Consider the following 23,517-nt stretch of genomic DNA (forward strand, 5'->3'; position numbering starts at 1 on the left):
AGCCAAGTCCAGCAGTCAGGATACAAGTCCAGAGTCAGACCCAAAACACAGTCTCACAGAGATCATGGAGCCTCCAAACTGAGGTCCATCAACATGGGCAGTTGAGCAGAAACAGTACCTCAGCTCTGCTTCTCTGTTGCACTTTGCCTGCTGATTGCAGCATCTGGGCTTGATGAGGCAGACGACCCTCACCTGTTCCAAGCCTACCTTAGCTGAGGAAGCACAGCCCTCCTCCCAGAGCTAGCGAGCCCTACAGGACCAACTAGGGAGTTGGGCTGTGGGCCCTTGCCTGCCGCTGCCTCCAGGAGCACCCCTTCTACTGCTCCCTACACCTCAGAGCCCACCGTTTACAGGGAGACAGGGGCCCCTCTGGCTCTGGTGATGGGTCCTGTGACTCTGATTCCTGTGCAGTGACCCCCCTCCCTTTGCCATCCTCCGTCACCCTATGAGTATTTCCTTCCCCATCCTCTGCTTGCCCCAGTGTGTTCCAGTCCTGGCTCCACCCCTCGCCAGGACCCTCTTCCTCCTCTTTGTCATCCTGACAGTTCATGAGAGAGAAGGGCTATCAAAGAATATCTTGGGATCAAGGTACGAAGAGAGATGGTCCTTCAGGAACCTGGTCCCAAGCCATGATGCATGATCATTTGAACTCATCAGATGATTTGGATGCCCCATGGGGACTTAAGCCTACAGTGGTACCTCGAGTTAAGAACTTAATTCGTTCTGGAGGTCCGTTCTTAACCTGAAACTGTTCTTAACCTGAGGTACCACTTTAGCTAATGGGGCCTCCTGCGCAATTTCTGTTCTCATCCTGAAGCAAAGTTCTTAACCTGAGGTACTATCTCTGGATTAGCGGAGTCTGTAACCTGAAGCGCCTGTAACCTGAAGCGTCTGTAACCCAAGGTACTAGTATTATAACATCATCATCATCAATTACTATTATTACAATTGAATAATCAGCATCACCATTTCAAAAAGCCAGTTTACCACCTGTTTCCATTGTATTTTCACTAACACACTATGCCATGGCAGATCTTTGGGGAAATGTTGAGTCAGGGAAACTCAAGAGGGAACTAAGCTAGAGGGCCTGGGGTGGGCCGTCTCAGAGCCTGTCTTGAAAGTTCCCCTTTAATTGAGGGAACCATTCGCATCCTTTAGGGTGGCCTGGTGAAAAACAGGCCTGAGCTCTTGTACCTTTAGCTGTGCTGCTAAGGGAATTTCAGCAGGCAGAGCTTGTCCTGCAAGTTACACCTGCTGAAACTTCCTCTTCTTCATGGCTATTAGAAGTCCAGAAGCCCGTCCCTCTTTTGCAGGTGGCTAGCCCTCCGAAACTGCTCTCCTTGAAGGAAATGGCATGGCCATCCTGTCAGTGTTTACTCAGCGGGAAATTCCACTGTACAGTGGTAACTTGGCTCTCAAACTTAATCTGTTCCGGCAGTCCATTCCAAGACCAAAGTGTTCCAAAACCAAGGTGTACTTTCCCATAGAAAGTAATGCAAAACGGATTAATCCATTCTTAAAGACTTCTTAAAACAACCCCTAATACAGCAATTTAACATGAATTTTACTATCTAACAAGACCATTGATCCATAAAATGAAAGCAACAATCAATGTACTGTGCTATAAAATAAATAAGACAGTATTGTGTGTGATAAAAAAAAAAAAATCTTACCTGCACTAATGATAGTCATTGTTTGGATAGAGGGGTTTTATCCATTTCCACGGTCACACAATCAATCAATCAATCAGTAGCTCAATTGGGTTCCACACAGTGACAAAAACAAATTAGCAGAAAAAGCTTCAAAAACAAAAACGCAAAATAAATAGCGAAAACAAAAGTGCTAAACTTAATAGGTTTCGGAAGTCCATTGGACTTCCGAAATGTTCAAAAACCAAGGCGCAGCTTCTGATTGGTGCAGGCGCCCCAGAAACAATAGTCGACAGCTGCATCGGACATTCGGCTTCTGAAAAACGTTGGGAAACTGGAACACTTACTTCCGGATTTTCGGCATTTGGGAACCAAGGCGTTTGAGTACCAAGGCATTTGAGAACCAACGTACCACTACACTCCATGGAGTCAAGCCTTCACAAGGATGTTTCAAGACCTACTTTGCTTGGATCACTTCCTAACCATGTGACTGCATACAGGTCTGCTCAGAAGTAATTCTCATCAAGTTCTGGAGGGGGGCCTTACTCCCAGGGAAGTTGGCATCAGACTGCAATCTAGACGGCAGTTTATTCCATTTTCCCTCTTCGCCAGCTGTTAATTTAGGCATTATATTTCCACTTTCACACAATGTAAAAGCTGCTTCTGGAAATTTAGTGGGACACAGTGCAAGTCCAGTACTCATTTCTGCACCATTTGCTTCCAAAGAAAATCTACTTGCAAGCCTGGAAGCCCAGAAAATAATGGGAGTTTTGTATAGGGCTGTGCACCTAAATGGAGCATCAACAAACACACAAACACACACACACACACACACACACACACCAGGATCATCCCCATTAACAGCTATTGAGCAGAGGCCCAAGTGAGGCTAGTGGAGAATCACACACACATCTGTTTTGCCCCCAACACCCTACTGGTGTAAATGAAATTTAGCACTGCATGGTGGTATACAGGTATTACAGTGTGAAAGGAACCATATAAACAGGGGCAGAAGCGCTGCCATTACAATCAGTAAAATTAACACAATCAGTGCCATGTCTGAACTCAGCCCAAGGCCGCGCTGCTAACCCTATCTATTTAGAAACACATCTCACTGAATTTAAGGGGGCTTACTCCCAGTTAAGTAGGGCGAGGACTGCAGCCTATGTTGCGAGTCCCTTCCTGTATGGAGATACAGTGGTGCCTCGCAAGACGAAATTAATTCGTTCCGCAAGTTTTTTCGTCTTGCGAGTTTTTCGTCTTGCGAAGCACGGTTTCCCATAGGAATGCATTGAAAATCAATCAATGCGTTCCTATGGAAACCGCCTTCAGACCAGGTCCGGGGACAGTCTGTCCCCCGACCTCTTCTGAAGGCTGGGGGTGGGACAAGGGCTTTTCTTCCCACACCCAGCATTTTAAAAAACCCCGGGACAGCGGAGGACTTCTCCGCTGTCCCGGGGCGATTTAAAAGCCCCCGGGAAGGCAGGCAGGGGGGACAAAACTTTTGCTCCCCCCCCCGCCTGCCTTCAAGGGCCGTCCGGGACAGCGGAGAAACGCGCTGCATTTCTCCGCTCTCCCGGGATGGCAGGCGGGGGGAGCAAAGACTTTTGCCCCCACCTGCCTTCAAAAGCCGTCCGGGATAGCAGGAAGCGCTTCCCTGCTATCCCGGACTGCTTTTAAAATGCTGGCGGTGGGGAGCAAAGCCTTTCGTCTTTCCTGGACCTCTTCTGAAGGCCGGAGGGGGGGGAAGGCTTTGCTCCCCACCGCCAGCATTTAAAAGAGGTCCCCGGAGATTTCCCTATGGGCTTTCTTTTTGCGAAGCAAGCCCATAGGGAAATTCGTCTTGCAAAGCAACTCGCAAACGGAAAACCCTTTCGTCTTGCGGGTTTTCCGTCTTGCGAGGCATTCGTCTTGCGCGGCACCACTGTACAATGAAAAATGGCCGCTATTATTCTACCCAATTGCTCAGTAGAAAACAGATGTTCTACTCAATGCAAGCACTGGGGTGATTGACAACAGCTAAATTCCTTTTTAAAATTCCCTTTTGTTTCACAAACCCAGGACTTTGGGGGGTGTACCCAAGTGTACACAGTACTGTCACCTTTACTCCTAGAAGAAAAGCACCGGTTAAAAGTGTGGCACTCACTAACAACTTCATGGTGAGGCACCTGTTTTTCTAGAAGAAATACACCACCCAAACCTATTAGAAAACTTGCATTTACAGGTTCTTGTTGGGTTTTTCCTTCCACCTTGTCTCAGGCCTCACCTTTAAACAGCCATGTCATCCCCCAGAGAATCATGGAACTATAGTTTGTTAAGGGTGCTGAGATTTGCTGGGAGACCTTTATTCCCCTTGCAGAACTACAATGCCCAGAGTTCCCTAGAAAGAGGGACTGGCCGTTAAACCACTGAGGGGAATTTGGCAAAGTCTAATACAGTGGTTCCTCGGGTTACATACACTTCAGGTTACAGACTCCGCTAACCCAGAAATAGTGCTTCAGGTTAAGAACTTTGCTTCAGGATGAGAACAGAAATCGTGCTCCGGCGGCACAGCGGCAGCAGGAGGCCCCATTAGCTAAAGATCCATCCAGGGGTGTCTTCGTAAAACCAACATGGCTGTTAAAAGCGGTATGATACCATTTTAAAGGCATAATGCAGATGGGCATCATTGTGCTCCCAGGATACCCTGAGGGTATTTTAGCCATGTTTGTTTTATGAAGACACCCCTGGATGGATCTTGTTATGGTTGACAGCATTTGGCTGCTCCCTCAGAGAGAAAGAAATGCGAAGCCTGCCCAGAAAGGATTTAGCATTGCAACGAGCTTATTGCGAAATCCAGCAGTTAAGAAAGGCTTGTACATCTGAGATAAACATTTCATGATAAGCAGCATTCTTGGAGAGTGAACTATGTCATTGACTGTTCTACAGATAATTCTCAAGCCAAGACTAGCCTGAACATATCTATCATATCAGGAGAAAGTAGCACATACTTGAGTGTGTTGCTTCCTTGGCGTTGGAGAGAGAGAGAGAGAGAGAGAGAGAGAAATATCGAAGGTGTCGACACACACACACACACACTTTAATCTGCTCTAGGATTGCAAAACGAATCTACAGAGTTGTTTTTAAGTAAATCCACCAACCACCATGATGTATGATTTGCAAGCCATCAGCACTAGAAAGGCAGAGTCCGGTATATTTTCTAAAGAGAATGCAAATAAGATGGTTTGGATTTCCGGCCCCCAAGCCCCAGAGGAGTAAGACTGGCTCTAGCCCTGCCCACATTGCTGCATACCATAACTATATCCTCTTGTTGTTGTTGTTTAGTTTAGTCGTGTCCGACTCTTTGTGACCCCATGGACCAGAGCACACCAAGCACTCCTGTCTTCCACTGCCTCCCGCAGTTTGGTCAAACTCATGCTGGTAGCTTCGAGAACACTGTCCAACCATCTCATCCTCTGTCGTCCCCTTCTCCTTGTGCCCTTCATCTTTCCCAACATCAGGGTCTTTTCCAGGGAGTCTTCTCTTCTCATGAGGTGGCCAAAGTATTGGAGCCTCAGCTTCAGGATCTGTCCTTCCAGTGAGCACTCAGGGCTGATTTCCTTCAGAGTGGATCGGTTTGATCTTCTTGCAGTCCATGGGACTCTCAAGAGTCTCCTCCAGGAACTCTTAGAATCCTCTTAGAATCATAGAATTGTTGGAAGGGACCCTGAGAATCATCTCTAGTTCAAACCCCCTGCAATACGGGAATATGGAGCTATTCCATACGGGGATCAAACCTGCAACCTTGGCATTATCAACAATTTTTAAAAAAGGAGTTGTCATTCAAGAAAAACACAATGGCAGCCACCAGCAACTTGCACTGTCCATGTCAATGTTTATTAGCCACTGCCCAGAATTCAGCCCCACTGTGCCAAGTTCATCTAAATGCCCCCATTTCCCTGCTCACAAGTGGGATAGGGAAATTGGTGGGTGGAATTCAGCACTTGTTGTTGTTGTTGTTTAATCGTTTAGAGTGTCAGACTCTTCGTGACCCCATGGACCAGAGCACGCCAGGCACTCCTGTCTTCCACTGCCGCCCGCAGTTTGGTCAGACTCATGCTGTTAGCTTCGAGAACACTGTCCAACCATCTCGTCCTCTGTCGTCCCCTTCTCCTTGTGCCCTCCATCTTTCCCAACATCAGGGTCTTTTCCAGCACAGCTCAGCCCTAATACCTACCTACATATCTCTAGATACCGGTGTGGTGTTCGCACAGGGGCCCCCGGTCGTTCCACAATTGACCCTGCACCACCATGGCTTATCTCTTCCACTGCTGCCAACCAGGTTTCCCGGGTAATATATTCAGACTCAATCAGGTTGTAACGTATTAACAAAGATTCCAGTTTATTGTGAACACAAGCAAATTTTAAATACTTTGAAACACTGTAATCCGATTCACTCTCCTCTGTCTCCCCTCTGTCTCTAACTCACTCTGACTCCTATGCCTCCCACCCACAAGAAACCCACCAAACTAACTGCCCAAACCCCTGTTTTGAGCCTTAAACACAGTTAGGCTCCGCCCCTGGGCTTTCTTATTGGTCAGCCTATTAACCCTTTCTTTCTCTCCCCCAGTACGACATCTCCATAATGAGTGGGCAAACGCCACAACCAGTTTGGAATGTTTTCTTTGGGGCAAGCTGTGGTTTATTGCTATGTCTCCATTTTGCAGACAGGAAACTGAGGCTGAGAGGAGCTCGCTCTGTAAAGCCTTGGGCTAGAGAGAGACTGGACCACAGGCTTCCAGCCCTGGTCTCTTGCGACTTAGATAGGGATGGGCGCAATCCGTTTGCCTACACACAAAATCTTCCAAATTCTTTTGACCAGTGGCTCGCAAAACTGTGTCACGGCCAAGACAGATTAATTAAGCTGGGCTCCATCTGCACACCGAGCACACCTGAGCTCCTCATGCAGATGGCAAAGAGCCAGAGAAGACGAATAAAGGCATCTGTCATTTTTGGCTTGATATCCACAACAGCATTTAACAACTTACTTGTTATTATTCCACGTAAAAGTCTTTGTATTTATGAGATTCCCCAAATGGGGATTATTTCCCCCTATGTAACTCTGTGTGGTGTTTGTGTATATATCTATGTAAAGAAGTGATGAGGAATTTGTGACCCTCCAGATGTTACTGAGCTACAGCTCCCATCATCCCTGACCATTGGTTATGCTGGCTGGGGCTGATGGGATTTGTAGTCCAACTGCATCTGGAGGGCCACATGTTCCCCAGGCCTGGTGTAAATGAAAGGGATATTGCTGTTCAAGTAGCAGACCTGTGTGTACATACAGTGGTACCTCGGTTTTCGAATGTAATCCATTCTGGAAGACCGTTCGACTTCCGATACTGAGGCGCAAATGGAGGCACAAAGGATGGTCAGTCAATTCAATAGAGAAAATTATGTAACACGGGAGATACACACAGCAGAAGCCATTTGACTTCTGAGGCGCGTTCGAAAACAGAAGCATTTACTTCTGGGTTTTCGGCGTTCGATAAACAAAACATTCGGCTTCCAAGATGCTAGAAAACCGAGGTACCACTGTATCATGATTCTGTGGGACCACAGGGGAAAATTGCGGATGTGTTCCTGGGTGTAATTTTCTGCTTTGAAAGAATTCTAACCTTTTTTTAAAAAAAAAGCAAATGTTTAGACCTTACGGCTGCAAAGAGAATATCAAAAGCTGGAAGAATGACTCAATAATTATAATATATTGATTATACTTTGCCTTCTTCCCTGACAGAGACCGCAAGCAGACGAAACAAGAACAGTTAAAAACATAGAAAAAAATTTTATATATGTATATTCCATTAAAAACATACAACCGTAACACAAACAGCACGACACAAGCCACCTCATTAAAAGCAGTCAGTTCCCAAAAGCCTTTTGGAATAAAGTTTTCAGCCATCAACCGAAGGACAAGGAGAAAGTCACTTCTCCAGATCTTCTCCTGCCAAGTAATGTGTACATAAATGCATATACCAGGGCAATGTGTGCATAAAAGGCACATGCTGGTGAAAACAGCACAGAAAAAGGTGTTACATTAGTGGAAATCATTTTGCAAAAATGTGTATATTAGGCAAAATTGCATACAAACATGTGTATATTTGGATAAATTCACACTAAAACGCTGGTGAATTTTTACAAGCAGCTTAAGAAAAAATCCACAAACAGAGAAATACCCATCCCATATTTTACATAAAGGTTGTGTCTTTCATGTGGCAAATGTACTCAGAATGCATAGAGTTGGACAGGACATTGTGCAACAGAATGAGATGCTATGCAATGGGATGGAAGAAAACCTATGATCAATTGCCAGGAAGACCAAAACCGGATGAAATCAGCTGCTCAGGCCATCCCTCAGCTTTTTATGGCTTGGAACTAATAACCATTATCATCTGCTAATTTCTGCCAGCCAACGACTGTCCAAGGGGATATCTCAGGGCTGATTCAGATTTGGCAAGCTTACAGGCCTACACACACAGAGAGACAGACAGACAGACACACACACACACACACACACACACATACACACCAGGGTATTTTGTGATGTATGCCCCCTCTCCACCCTTTATGACTCCTACCTGCAGGAATGTGGCAACACCTTTGCCACTACAAAGCACAAAGCAGCTCTTAAGACATGACAACTTTACATAGGAAAACTCCTTCAAACAAAAGAAATCCTGGCCGATAAGAGAGAGAGGCAGGGAGAGGGAGGAAAAGTCCTAATAAATCACAGACATTTGTAGTACTGTACAAGTGCATTCTCACTTAGTTCAAGAGAAAACAAATCGTTTCATATGCTGGCATCATATGTAACATTACCACCGTGAAAGGAGAGGTGTTTATTGCTCCAGTCTATCTGAACAGCATTGTCACAGAAGGCTCTTTCCTAACAGGCACAGATGGTCATTGCTTTCTACAGCTTCAAAGTTGGTGTCTGAGACCAACTGGTGGGGGTGGGAAACCTTTGCAGGTCAAGGGCCACTTTCTGTTCTGGAAAACCTTCTGGGGGGCCACATATAACTGGTGGTCAGAGCCAGAAAGAAGGGGGAGATAGTTGGCTAGATTCTACACAAATTTCCACACCCCTCTCTTTCCTGGGCAAGTTCTGTTCTATATTAATATATATCATTTTAGTTCATTGCCTGCCTTTCATCCTAAGGTCCCAGAGCAAGTTACAACAATTCAAAACACAACATCAAAACCAGTTTTGAAATAACATCCAATAAAAAGTTCCGACGATTGCTTGCATTACACTTCGCTTTCAAATCTTTCTGCATTATCCCTCTTAAAGGCCGTTTTCTAAAAATATATCATTTCTCTGCTCATATCCAAAGGTACCGTTCAGTTAAAACAGTAAAGCTTCCATCAGCAGAACAGGGAGGTTGCAAATTTCTGGTGTTAAAGGGGCAGATGAGTCCCAGGCTGCCATGCACAGACACTCAGCTGATCAGCAATCCGAATCTGCAAAGAAAACGTCTTTGCAAAATGCCATGGAGTTAGCAGTTGACAATGGACCAGAAACCCAGCACGCATCCTGTCTTCCTCCTGCCCCTTTAAGAGAGAAGTGCTCTTAAGAAAACGGCAAGTGAAGCTGTTTAGGGCATGGAACTAAGCTAAACCACCTCTTCCTTGCGGCAGATCAAACTGCTGGTAAGAGGACAGCTACCCAGCCGGTTCGTAAACTGTGAACCCTAACCCTAAAGCCACGTGAAGATTTCCTTCGTTCAGAAAGTAGTGTTCTTCCCTTAAAAACATTTGCACCACAGGGACGCAGGTGGCGCTGTGGGTTAAAGCCTCAGCGCCTAGGACTTGCCGATCGAAAGGTCGGCGGTTCGAATCCCTGCGGCGGGGTGCGCTCCCGCTGCTCGGTCCCAGCGCCTGCCAACCTAGCAGTTCGAAAGCACCTCCGGGTGCAAGTAGATAAATAGGGACCGCTTTCCAGTGGGAAGGTAAACGGCGTTTCCGTGTGCTGTGCTGGCTCACCAGAGCAGCGATGTCACGCTGGCCACGTGACCCAGAAGTGTCTCCGGACAGCGCTGGCCCCTGGCCTCTTAAGTGAGATGGGCGCACAACCCCAGAGTCTGTCAAGACTGGCCCGTACGGGCAGGGGTACCTTTACCTTTACCTTACCCAGCCGGTTCGAAAACTGTGAACCCTAACCCTAAAGCCACGTGAAAATTTCCTTCGTTCAGAAAGTAGCACAGTGTTCTTCCCTTAAAAACATTTGCACCACAAGGTAATGCACAATTGCCTTTTCCATCAATAATTTAGAAGCAACTTTAACAAAAGTAGGCCAACAAGGAAAAGGTGTTAACTTTCAAATTTGAACACGTATAAATATATACAGTTCTGGGCTGTGTCAATAAAGTGATTGCTCTGCATTTGATTTGTCCTCTTCCAGGGTGCGTTTTCCCAGAGATGGTTTTCCTTCATCTGCCCAGCAAAGCCTAGAAGGGCGGGTCTTCTTTCTAGAAATATGCAGACTCTTTCCCCAAAATATATATTGGTGGAATTTAAAAGGCATTCCTGTAGCTTCCCTTGATATTTTTTCCCAGCTGATTTTCACTTGAACAAAACCTTCCATATTCCCCCTCCAAGTTAGCTTCAGATAAGGATGTAAAAAGAGCCCTGCAGCAGGATCAGGTCCATCTAATCCAAGATCTGGTTCTCACAGTGATCACAGGCAGGACCCGAGTGCAAAAGTTGTGATTCCTGGCAGCTGATATTGAAACTGGTACTGTGCGTACTATGCAGCTAGCATGACTCGTAGCAAAGTCATCCTCCACAAATTTGTCTGATTGTTGATTAAAATCAATGTAACAAATAGAAACAAACCACTGGCAGACCCAGAATCTAGCAGCCAATTCTCAACCTCTGGGTCCCCAGATGTTGTTGAACTACAACTCCCATTACCCCTAGCTAGCAAGGCCAGAGCTCAGGGATGATGGGAGTTGTCGTCCAACAACATCTGGGGACCCACAGGTTAAAAACCGCTGAGGGATCTGGAACAAGATGCCTTCAGTGGCAACAACATCACAGGCCGATTTAATTGTGACTGTCACTGTGGATTATTTTGTAACCATTTCCCTCTGGCCCAATCCACACAGCTGCCTCGAGGGAAAGGAGGAAGGCTGTTGTTCATCATTCTTGAACACCGACAACCACAGGTCTGAGAGTCCCCCAAACCTGGACTGGAGTTCAAATTCCACCTCCTGATCTATGTCAGTATTTGGTGAATTAATGGCTGCCAGGTTCTTCTTTTAACTGTCTCCTGTGTCCTTAGCAACATGCAGAAAAGTAGCTGGCAAAGCTTGTTTTGGCATGCAAATAAGAAATAAGGGAAGTTTCTCCCTTCTATTTTTCTATGCATCACAGGCTACTTCAAAAGATGCAAAAGCAAAATCAGTTATAAAAATAAAACAAGGGTAATCCTAGATATGTTTTCTATTTTAGTATATAATATTTCAACCATGGAAGATGTGGTGATGATGTCCAATTTATTTATTTAATTTTACTTACTTACTTACTTACTTACTTACTTACTTACAGGTAGGTAGCCGTGTTGGTTTGAAGCAGTCGAAATAAAAAATTAAAAAAATAGTCCAGTAGCACCTCAGAGACCAACTACGTTTGTTCTAGGTCTCAACTTAGGTATACCTAGAACAAACTTAGGTATACCTAGAACAAACTTTGTTTATCACTGAGGTGCTACTGGACTATTTTTAATTAGTTATTTATTTAGTTAGTTTTTACACGAAAGTGCCTCAAAGTGGCTTAAGAACCAAAAAAGTTGAAATGGAATATAAGGAGAAGAATATAATAGGAGCCTAAAATGCTCATCCATAAAATATATATTAAAAGGAGAGCTCCAGCCCACTCCAAGGTGAGCATAAAAAGAGGCCACAGACATAGTCAATCACCTTCCAAATTAAGGGCCAAATGGTGTGTTTTAAAGCAACAACAAAGTTTGAGGACATCCCTTTGAAAGTGCAGAAGGATAAAGTGATCAGTGGTTACTTGTGCAGTGAGCCAGTGTGGTTTGGTGTTTAGAGTATTGGACAAGGACCAACTCAGCAATAGAATTCATTGGGTGACCTTGGGCCACTAATAACAGCAAGACGGGGATATTGCCCTTGTGGCCTGCTTCTGGTTGTATTTTTTTTTTTTTTAATGGGTGCTGAGAGTTGCTAGGGAAGGTTAAGCCATACGTTTTAACCCACAATAAAACGAGCATGGCCATTCTTGCAGGGAAAACCACTGTAACTATCCTTGCAAAATTTGGCTCGGTTCGTGCCTTCCAAAAGAGCAACTGTGCTAGCAAATTTCATCAAATTCTGTCCAAAAATAAAAAGTTAAAGTTACCAACCGCTTTGTCTGGAATTTTGCAGGCTTTATTTAGTGTGTGTGTGTGTTTGTTTGTTTGTTTGTGTGTGTTTTCTATCCACTTCTGCCAAAGGGGGGGGGGGAGATGTTGCAGTGGTACCTCAGGTTACATACGCTTCAGGTTACAGACTCTGCTAACCCAGAAATAGTGCTTCAGATTAAGAACTTTGATTCAGGATGAGAACAAAAATCATGCTCCGTTGGTGTGGCGGCAGCGGGAGGCCCCATTAGCTAAAGTGGTGCTTCAGATTAAGAACAGTTTCAGGTTAAGAACGGACCTCCAGAACGAACTAAGTACTTAACCCGAGGTACCACTGTATTTTATTTTCCAATTGTGTGTGTGTGGATTTAAATGGACCCAGAGCTAAATCAGTCAGTCCACAAGGTGTCTGAGGCAGAATGTTTCCTGAAGCATCAAATTGGGGTCAACATTGAATCCTGTGGTTTGTGCAGACCCCTCCCACAAACCCTTTCCTCCTTTCTGCTGCCTGCCTTCCTTCTTCCTGTTAAGGGTAAAAAATGTCACCTTTTTAATTACTTAGTTATCAATGGCCATTTGACTTTTGAACTGACCTCTACAGCTGTCTCTTTTAGAGCAGTTTTTGTGTGTGAAAAATGATCATGTTTAGATCAAAACATAGATGTTTGGGTGGGGGACTAGGAAGTGGGAAACCTGAATCAATCTGCACATCCTTGAAGCAGACTTCAAATCTCAACAATCATGATAACATCTCTATGAAGACATGCATCAGAAACCTTCATTCTCCTTTTACACAGAGTCAACAACAACACAAAAAGGAAAAAAAAAATCTGGCAAGATCTCACTGTCAGATTATGCATAAATATGCAGTTTCCCTAAGGTGTGATCTTATACTTTTCACACATTATTGTTTCATGCTGAGCCAAAACACTAATCTTTCCACAGTTCCAAAATAACTTGCCCCCCTCCTATTACAGCACTGCCATAGAAGCAATACAGTTAAGTTGGCATGCGGGGCTTATTGGAAACAACCTTGAATAAGCAACTGCTAAGGGAGAGGCAAGGGACGCAGGTGGCGCTGTGGTCTAAACCACAGAGCCTAGGGCTTGCCGGTCGGAAGGTTGGCAGTTCGAATCCCCGCGACGGGGTGAGCTCCCGTTGCTCAGTCCCAGCTCCTGCCCACCTAGCAGTTTGAAAGGACGTCAAAGTGCAAGTAGATAAATAGGTACTGCTCTGGCGGGAAGGTAAACAGCATTTCCATGCGCTGTTCTGGTTCGCCAGAAGTGGCTTAGTCATGCTGGCCACATGACCCAGAAGATGAACGCCGGTTCCCTCGGCCAATAAAGCGAGATGAGCGCCGCAACCCCAGAGTCGGTCATGACTGGACCTAATGGTCGGGGGTCCCTTTACCTTTACTTTACTGTATATACCACCTAAAACTCCTCAAAGTGGTTCACATCAAATGACAACAAGGACTGATTCAGGAAGAATGCCCTCGGGAAGAGTCTGACAGCAGGATCTGGACAGCACCCGGAAAGCACCTTCATGTGCTGTTCCAGTGTTTTTTGTGGAACACAAAGATGAGAAGCAACTGCTAGATCATGGGGAGACAAACTAAGGCCCGGGGGCTGGATCCAGCCCAATCACCTTCTAAATCCAGCCCGTGGACGGCCCAGGAATCAGCATGTTTTTACATGAGTAGAATGTGTGCTTTTATTTAATTTGCATCTCTGGGTTATTTGTGGGGCCTGCCTGGTGTTTTTACATGAGTAGAATGTGTGCTTTTATTTAAAATGCATCTCTGAGTTATTTGTGGGGCATAGGAATTCATTCATTTATTTATTTTTTCAAAATATATTCCGGTCCCCCGCAAGGTCTGAGGGACTGTGGACCGGCCCCCTGCTGAAAAAGTTTGCTGACCCCTGTGCTAGATCATTAAAACCAAGTGGTGGGAATCAGTCGCTGCCCTCCTCCTAACCCCAAATGAGCTGCCATACCTAAAGCTGTGAAACTTTGGCTCTATGTGTTGGTAACTTGGAACATCTCCGCAGCGTAGTATTCTCAGCTTCCGCTTCCTGCGAGCTGCTTCGGTAATACGTGGTACCTGAAGGCTGATTTGGTGGAGTGCTGAATGGAGTTCCCAGAGTAGATTCAGAGGAAATTACTCATACTTATGGCCCCACTGAAATGGAATTCGTCATGACTAATTTGCCCCCAATTAATTCATAGAACCGTAGAGCTGGAAGGGAACTTGGATGTGTCATATAGCCCAACCCCTACTCAATGCAGGACCAGCACCAGACAAGGTGACTACTCTGGTGTTGCTACAGCATCCCTGATGGACAACTCTCCACCCCCTGCCTGCATACACCCAGAGGAGAGCCCATGACTAGGGCTGGGTGATATCTGGTTTTCAGCATTGTGATACATCACCATCTAAACATCATGATACACCAATATTTCACAATGTCTGAAATAAGGATGGAGCCAAATAGAGGCATTGGATGACTTCATGGTTTTTCCCCACAATATGATTTTTGCATAGCACATGCACATCATGATTTTTGATGCATTGCCAGGTCAAAACTTATGAAACCGGTATCACAAGATGGATTTCAAGCCGGTTTTGGACAATACAGTTGTACCTCTGGATGTGAACGGGATCCGTTCCAAAGCCCCATTCGCATGCTGAGCAGAACGCAAACCGCGGCTGTGCATGCACGATTTGCCACTTCTGCACATGCGTGTGACGTCATTTTGAGTGTTTGCCCATGTGTGAGCAGTGAAACCCAGAACTAACCCATTCCGTTACTTCCGGGTCGCCACGAAACGCAATCTGAAAACGCTCGACCTGAAGCGTATTTAACCCGAGGTATGACTATATATTGATATATCGCCCAGCCCTACGCATGACTTCCATGAGGCAGCCCAGTCCACTGCCAAACTACCATTAGGAAGTTTCTCCTAACATTTAGCCTCAATACAGTCCTCTGTAATTTCCACTTATTGCTTCCAGGCCCACCTTCTGAAGCCTCAAAGAACAAGTCTACTTCACTACAACATCAGTGGGAATTGAAGTATAACTAAATTCCTCTGGATTCAGCAGCTTACATTTACCTGTTGACAAACCCACATGGGTATCTTCCACTCCTGTCGCCCATCCTAACTCAGCCTCTTGGAAGGAACTGTGCAGGCTCCAACAGATGGGATAATGGGAGCAACACAGGTGAGCATGCATGGATCTAGATATGTAGCAAACCTGCAGCCCTCCAGGTATTTTTGGACTCCAACTCTCATGAGCCCCAGTCAGTATAGCCCAGGGGAAATGAGAGCTGAAGTCCAGTGTCATGCACTGGCTAGATGCAGAGGAGCAGCGGGAAGCACCAGATAAGGAACAACCAAGGGAAGAAGGCTCAGAGCCACGGATTGGTGGTGGGATGATGATGGAAGGAAGAAGAAGGAGCAGACTTGGAGAAGGTGGAGTTGGAAGCTGAAGAGGCAACAGGGTTTCGTGAGCAGGAAGAGGCTGTGGCAGAGAAAAGTACAGAAGCGGAGGCAGAAGCGGAGGGGAGCCAAGAGGCAGAGTGAGTCAGGCTGCTGAAGAATCCAGGATGTCTCCCCCTCCTGCTGTGACCAGCTCCCCTCCCCCCAGATCTCCCAGAACCAGAAGAGGTATGAAAAAGGCAGAGCAAAGACAGACAAGGCATCAGAGTCTCAGATTGCTTGGGACGGTCCCAAGGGAGGAGGAGGCTTAAGAAGCTGTGGGAAAGTGGGGACATTAAGTCCACAGAACTGCATCATAGGGGCAAGATCTACCAGGAAGAGTTGCTGTGCTCTCTAGGCCTCAGCTGCCTTGTTTCTTTGAATGAAGGGTTAACTTCACTGACGCCATGTGAGTTATTGTTGACACATGCCCTGACATCCATCTGGAGGGCTACAGGTTCATTCTCTCTGATATAGATATAGATATAGATATAGATATAGATATAGATATAGATATAGATATAGATATAGACAAATGAATTCACTGGCCATGATTTATTTTTTTCATATTGAAGCTTGTTATTTTCCATCTGAAAGTACATTGGGAAAGAATGGCTTCATCTATATCTCCTATTAGGAGATGGCTTGCTGATGGGGTCAGTTAGCCGACAATTGTCAGGACCAGTGGGTGCATCAAATAAAACTCTAAAAGGGACTGCTGCGTCTGTGACGCATCCCAGTAGGCAGCAGTGCTCTGGGGCACTCAAGTTCGATTTCCCAGCCTCACTGGAGGTAGGTTTAGGAGCAATAAGAGAGTTCTGTATTTGATACACGGAGCCAAAGTGGCATTCTTACAGTCTCAGGCCTCCTGCACAGATGGAAAAAGCAGCGGGGGATTAGTAAGGAAGAAAGTAATTGTCCTTGAGTTCCTGAAAATCGCCAATATTAATGGATTCCATTGTAGATTACCTGTGGGCTTCCATCTACAGTTTGAGACCAATATAAAAATAGAAGGAAACGGGGAGAGGCAGAAGGGAAAATGCTGTCATAAATGTTAGAGAAGGACCTCTTCAGACTGTCAAAAGGCATATGCTGTCGGCAGGCTGAGAGAAATCTAAGTGCATCTGTGCTCTTGGAGAGAGGAATTTCAGATCAAGGACATGGGTAGGCTTTCGACCAGCAGAGAACAGAGAGGCAGTGGGGTCAGTGGGGGGAATAAAGTGCTGGCCTCAGACAAAAGAGCTGGGGTTCTGGACCTGATGAGGATGCATCGCAACCCAGGGTGTCTGGTGCTGAGTTGCCATCCTTTCCTGGAGCAGTGAATTCTCCCTTTTTACATATCCTGACACCTCCACCAGTAGCCAAGGATTAACCTGTGGGAACCTTGCAGTTCAGCTTGACCTCCTGTCTAGACATTGTTGTGATGTATACACCTGCCCCACAGCAAAGTTTGTCTTGGTGGGAAGCAAGGCAAGTTGGAATAGGATGGGAAACCTGTGGCTCGGGACACTAGAAATGAATGTTTTTATTACAGCCAAACAGTTTTATTACTGTTATTACGGCCAAACAGCCAGCGTACTGGGGTACAGTGGTACCTCAGGTTACATATGCTTCAGGTTACATACGCTTCAGGTTACAGACTCCTCTAACCCAGAAATAGTGCTTCAGGTTAAGAACTTTGCCTCAGGATGAGAATAGAAATCGTGCTCCGTTGGTGCGGCGGCAGCGGGAGACCCCATTAGCCAAAGTGGTGCTTCAGGTTAAGAACAGTTTCAGGTTAAGAACGGACCTCCGGAACAAATTAAGTACTTAACACGAGGTACCACTGTACTAGGCTTACTTACTTTCAAACATATAGCAGAGAGGAGTAAAATGAAAAATAGAGGAAAGGTGGCACAGACAGACAGAAGGACAGACAGACAGACAGACAGACAGACAGACAGACAGACAGACAGACAGAGAAAGGGTGCTCCTTTTGTCTCCAGCCCCACAGCCTCTTGGTCCCAGTTTGCCAACTGCAAGTAAGTGGCACCCAGCAGATTATTCCTCCCCAAATCATGAGACCCTTAGCAGAAGGTTCCTGAACTAGATGTCACAGAAATGATCTTCACAAATGCCCCTCCGTTTGCTCACTGACTGCACCTGATGCTCCATGTTGGTGTGCACCCTGCTTCTGCCTCCTGACTGCCACACTTGGGTTTGCTGATCGGAAGGTCGGTGATTCGAATCCCCACGATGGAGTGAGCTCCCATTGCTCTGTCCCAGCTCCTGCCAACCTAGCAGTTCAAAAGCACGCCAGTGCAAGTAGATAAATAAGTACCGCTGTGGCGGGAAGGTAAACGGCATTTCCATATGTCCTGGCTTCTGTCATGGAGTTCTGTTGCACCAGAAGCGGTTTAGTCCTGCTGGCCACATGACCCAGAAAGCTGTCTGTGGACAAACGCCAGCTCCCCCAGCATGAAAGCGAGATGAGCACTGCAACCCCATAGTCGCCTTTGAGTAGACTTCACTGTCCAGAGGACCTTTATCTTTACTTTTTACCTTTGCCTCCTGACTGCCACACTGCCATTGAAAGATCTGGATGGCCTAAGGACTCGCAGCTGAAATATCTGGAGGCTCAAAGGTCCCCACCTATATATATAGGCTAATGAACTTACATTTTGTTGAAAACAATAAGAAAGGAAAATCTTATTGTAGCAGCATGAGGCCTGGCTACTCAGTTCTTGCTCAGACAAAAAAATTCCCCAGAAATTTTAAAATGGCTATTTTCTTCAAAAGACCTGAGAGAAGTAGGATTTGATGCAATTGTTCATATGCTAAAGAAAGTAAAAGACTGTCACAAAGATTATGCACATAATCTAAAAAAATAAAATAAAAAATCTAATCTACCAACCCTTAAGAGCATTGCAACATTCCACAACAAAAGAAGGGTAGCTGAAGCCAGTGTTTTCAGCATAATGCTGAAATTGCTATTTTCCCCCCATTGCTTCTAAGTGTTGTGACTTTTCACTGGTAGATCTTAAAACTCCAGAGCACATCAGCAGCGAAGAGTGAAAATTATGTTCACAGTACGTGGTGGTATCATTATTAGTACTCCTAACATTCTGTCACACTCTGGTATGATGGAACCAGAGTGGGGCTGTGCAGATATGAGCTGGCAGTGATTTGAGTTGTAATTTGAGAAGCAGTTTGGAGGAAGGGAGGGGATTTCCTCCAGACACCGGAGTCATGAATGATGGGGAGGGGCTGTAGCTCAGTGGTAGAGCATATGCTTTGCATGTAGAAGGTGCCAGGTTCACTCTCCTCTCCAGGTAAGGAGACTCAAGCACCTGCCTAAAACCCCAGAAAGTTGCTGCTAGTTCATGTAGGCCAGTGGTTCTCAAGCTTTTTTCTCTGGGCCACACTTTCAGAATAAAAATTTGCATATGGCAGTTTTTTATTGATATGAAGTACACTGGAAAACATAAAAAAAACCTAAGATCATGGCCACTGGGCCCATCACCTCCTGGCAAATAGAAGGGGAAGAAATGGAGGCAGTGAGAGATTTTACTTTCTTGGGTTCCATGATCACTGCAGATGGTGACAGCAGCCACAAAATTAAAAGACGCCTGCTTCTCGGGAGAAAAGCAATGACAAACCTAGACAGCATCTTAAAAAGCAGAGACATCGCCTTGCCGACAAAGGCCTGTATAGTTAAAGCTATGGTTTTCCCAGTAGTGATGTATGGAAGTGAGAGCTGGACCATATAGAAGGCTGATCGCCGAAGAATTGATGTTTTTGAATTATGGTGCTGGAGGAGACTCTTGAGAGTCGCATGGACTGCAAGAAGAACAAAGCTATCCATTCTGAAGGAAATCAGCCCTGAGTGTTCACTGGAAGGACAGATCCTGAAGCTGAGGCTCTAAATACTTTGGCCACCTCATGAGAAGAGAAGACTCCCTGGAAAAGACCCTGATGTTAGGAAACATTGGGACACAAGGAGAAGGGGATGACAGAAGACGAGATAGTTGGACAGTGTTCTTGAAGCTACCAGCATGAGTTTGACCAAACAGTGGGAGGCAGTGGAAGACAGGAGTGCCCGGTGTGTTCTGGTCCATGGGGTCACAAAGAGTCGGACACAACTAAACGACTAAACAACACCAACAACACTGGAAAACAAAAAGAAGCAACTCCTAGTAGATGTGATGATACACTGGGCTAAATTTTTTTGATATAATATTCAATTAGAATCATGGGAAAGATTATGGAAGGATGGTATTAATTTTACTGCACGCAGTGCACTTAAAGAAAATGTTATGAAAATGGTGTGTAGATGGTATTTAACACCAGCTAAACTTGCTCAGAGCGGCTAACATCAAATAGATAACGTATTACCATAAAATCAAGTAATCAGTTAAAATACATCCTAAAATCAAATCAGAATCAAAGTGAAATCTAATCAGATGGCAACCCGCAAATTAGGGATGGGGACCTTAAATGCTCACCAGGCCTAACTGCTTATACTGATCTTATATGAGCCTGTGAGAAAAGGGGGGGGGCTACTTTCATGCAAGTTCTTATAAGGAGAGAGCGGGAGTCAGACTGTGCCTTGGCCAAAGGCCTGGAGGAACAGCTCCATCTTGCAGGCCCTGCGGAAAGATGTCAAGTCCCACAGGGCCCTCGTCTCTTGTAATAAGCATCCCACCAGATCAGGGCCATGGCCGGAAACACCCTGGCTTTGGTCGAGGCCAGCCTAACCTCCCTGTGGCCCGGGATCTCCAAGATGTTTTTATTTGAAGACCGTAAGGTCCTCCATGGGGCATACTAGGAGAGGCAGTCCCGTAGGTACGAGGGTCCTAGGCCCTATAGGGCTTTAAAGGTTAAAACCAGCACCTTAAACCTGATCCTGTACTCCAGCGGGAGCCAGGGCAGCTGGTATAGCACTGGACAAATGTGATCCCGCGGCAAGGTGAGTACAGCACAATAAAGTACAGCACAACTCTTTAACCCCGTTGGGATCCTCGTAGTATGCTACAAGCCATTTTGCGCAAACGTAATATAAATAACTGCACTTTATAAGTGCAGCAAAGCATCTCCTAGACCACACTGGGCAAGTTGAGAAACCACACAGAGCTCTGAAGTGAGTGAACTTGAAACTGTCAACGTCTCTTCACTACTCTAACCTCCAGTCCACAAAAGAAGTCAGCCGATTGTCAAGTCCTGCTCTGCAAACTTTGCAGCAGGCATTTGAGGCAGCTTACGTTTTGACCAAAAGTGCTAACGAAGGATGCCTGTGCAGTGTTCATTTTCAGATCACGTAGGATTATCGAAACACAGCCAATTAATGATTGCTCTTCTTAACAAACCACTTAGCTGAGATCTTGCTGAATATTACCCTATCGGGGAAAAATACCACGAGCATCTTTTTCTTTCCCTGCAACTGCTGCCAAAATAGTTGCAAACTTCTTTTGCAGAATAAGGCATCCCTTCTGCTTTCTTTTTAAAGTGCTTCATCTACCTTTGCAACGTCTAATTGAACTTCCTAGAGAAGAATCTCAGACACAACCTTGTGATCTTTCTCAGGGAAAGATACGAAAGGGATGAGCATGTCACGCTTGCACAGAATCTGGAGAGAAGCCTAGAGAATTGGTTTAAAATGTTTCTCGTTGGCTTTAGTGGGGCTTCAGGCAGAAGCTAAATTTAAATCAGCTGGGGCAAGGAACCTGCGAAACTTTTGCTCTACGGATATTCAAATGCAACAGAGATGCTTTCTGGAGCTGAGCTGAGCTTCAGCATCCTGCTGGATCTCTCCACGTCCATTTATTTCAGCTGTTTTCAGATCTGGAAAGTTGCCTTTGGGGTGCCTGTCAGCAGAGCACAAAGGCAGTCTTCCTTGTGGCCAATATTCACGGATACAGTGCCTCTGGTACTGGAGTCTCTATTAGGCTGAGATTTACCGTCTCTCCGTGAGGCTTGCATTCCAGTTCTTTGAAGCTGCATGTAGCAAACAGTAGCACACCTTCCTTGGGACCCATTTGAAAAGTCAGAAAAAGCAAGCAAACTCTCTTGCGTTCACAAAGCTTTTGAAAAGCAGACTTGCTACTTTGTCTTTGGACTTGGTCTAAAGTGCTGTGCTACTGTTGCTGTCTTGGATTCCTCTTGCCTTCCCCCCACCCCACTCCCAAACTCCTCCTCTAATGACAAACACAGCTGCCTATATCTTCATATCTATGCAAAACTCTTCTCAATTTGGAAAGGGGAGGGAGGGGAGAGATTCTAACTTATCTTCGGGAAGGTGCAAGAATCTGCTAGCGTACAAGTCACACCCTTACAGTTCACAGGAGACATTTTGCAAAATGCGTTTGCTTCCACGTTTCAAACAAAATAAATAAATTGAAATTGAAATTGAATTGCCTGCAAATCTCCCCGGTTGGCTGATAGAAGCTTGTTATTAGGAAGCAAACGCAAATAAATAAATTACTAATCCTGGGAGCGTCTTGGGATGTGCTACTTATTTATGAGCTAGGAGGAGAAAACGGCCCCTCCGTCTTCGGCAGATTCCCACAGTCTCCTTATCCGAAAATCCCAGAGATTGCTATTGGGTCTGCCCTTGGCCAGAGCACAGAGTTGAAGAGAAATCCCATGGGGGGAATCTGTCCATGTTGTTCTTGACAAAACAACCTCGGTTATTCTAGGATCCCAGCCGCGTTTGTTAGAATAAAGTCCCTGCTGTGAGTGCGCTTCACTCTCTCAGAAGGCAAAGTTCACTGCAGTTGTGTGTTCCCCATGCAAAGCTTAGCTTTGAGAGTTTAAATACGCCGCTTTATTATCATTGCATCCATTGATTTAGGATTACTTTTTCTTTCCTTTCTGACTTTTCTCTCTCCCTTCCTTTTATTGGGGGGGGGGGAGAGAAAGAGCAAGGGTAACAGCTGCAAAAAGACAGTGTCTCCGAGTCCTTTCTCAGCGAGCCAAAGCGTTTTAAGGAGGAATGATTTTCTTTAAAAAGAAAGGAAAAAAAGAGCAAAACTTGGAAAGAGGAGCATTCCTAGCTGGAAAGTATGTCAACAATGCCTTTCTACTACTGCTGAGGCTACTACTCTCCGAATGGTAGATCAATAATACTCTGCAAAGTGCAAGCAGACAAACGCATTGATACGACAATGAAATTTTCCCCAAAAATAAAACAAACCCCACTCCTCATTTTTCCCCCCTTAATAGGCTGGTGTGGATGCATAGGGAGGTGGGGGGACAAGCAAAATACCATCTCCATCCGAAGGGATGCTTTTCCATTCTCCCTCCCCACACAGGCGTACACAAACAAAGCCGAGGCAATTAAAATAATTTAATGCTTCCTGTCTGAGGGATCCCGGGGGACCAGGAGCCCAGTCCAAGATTCAAGAGAAAGAGAGAGATTTTCTCCCCTTCTCACACAGTCGCTCAGCTTTCTAGCAACATACACAGAGACACCCCAACCCCAAACTCTCGCCACGCTGCAGGGAGATCAATAAAGAGGAGGAGCCTTTTTGGACCAGACCAAAAAAAAAAATCTCTCTCTCTAACCCAGTATTCTGCTTCCAGCGGAGGACAGCTAGGTTTAGCTCCGAGCAGTAGCTGGGCGCTAAAGCAACAGCTTCTGCCACGCTTCCTTCTCTGTCCCCCCACGAGGATCTGGGTTTGCAGAAAGGCCGGGGAGGCGGGCCAAACCAAGCTGCAAAGTTTTTGAAAGCGCCTCGCCAAGGGTCCCATTGGCGAGGCGCGCATGGCCTCGCTGGTGCATGCATGTATACCTCTCTTTCTCTCTCTCTCTCTCTCTCTCTCTCTCCAGCACCGTGGCCAGAGAAGGGGGGTGGCATGATCCCGGTGCGTGTCTGCCAAAGTGGGGGAGAAAGGGGGCAGCAACTGAGATCTACACACACGCCAAAAAGAGAGAGAGAATAAAACGCAGGGCGATATGGGGCTCGAATCTTGCGCGCCACCCCTTCGCTCTCCATCCGCCTCCCT

General features: G+C 45.8%; 1 protein-coding gene across 6 annotated transcripts in view; it reads right to left on the reverse strand.

Annotated features, from left to right (window-relative positions):
* The window catches only part of SOX5 (SRY-box transcription factor 5), a 769,299-nt gene that overhangs the window by 744,903 nt on the left and 879 nt on the right, over positions 1–23,517 (reverse strand). The gene's annotated exons all lie outside the window — the stretch shown is intronic.

The sequence above is a fragment of the Podarcis gaigeae genome, assembly GCF_964106915.1.
Source record: "Podarcis gaigeae genome assembly, chromosome: 10".
Classification (NCBI taxonomy): domain Eukaryota; kingdom Metazoa; phylum Chordata; class Lepidosauria; order Squamata; family Lacertidae; genus Podarcis; species Podarcis gaigeae.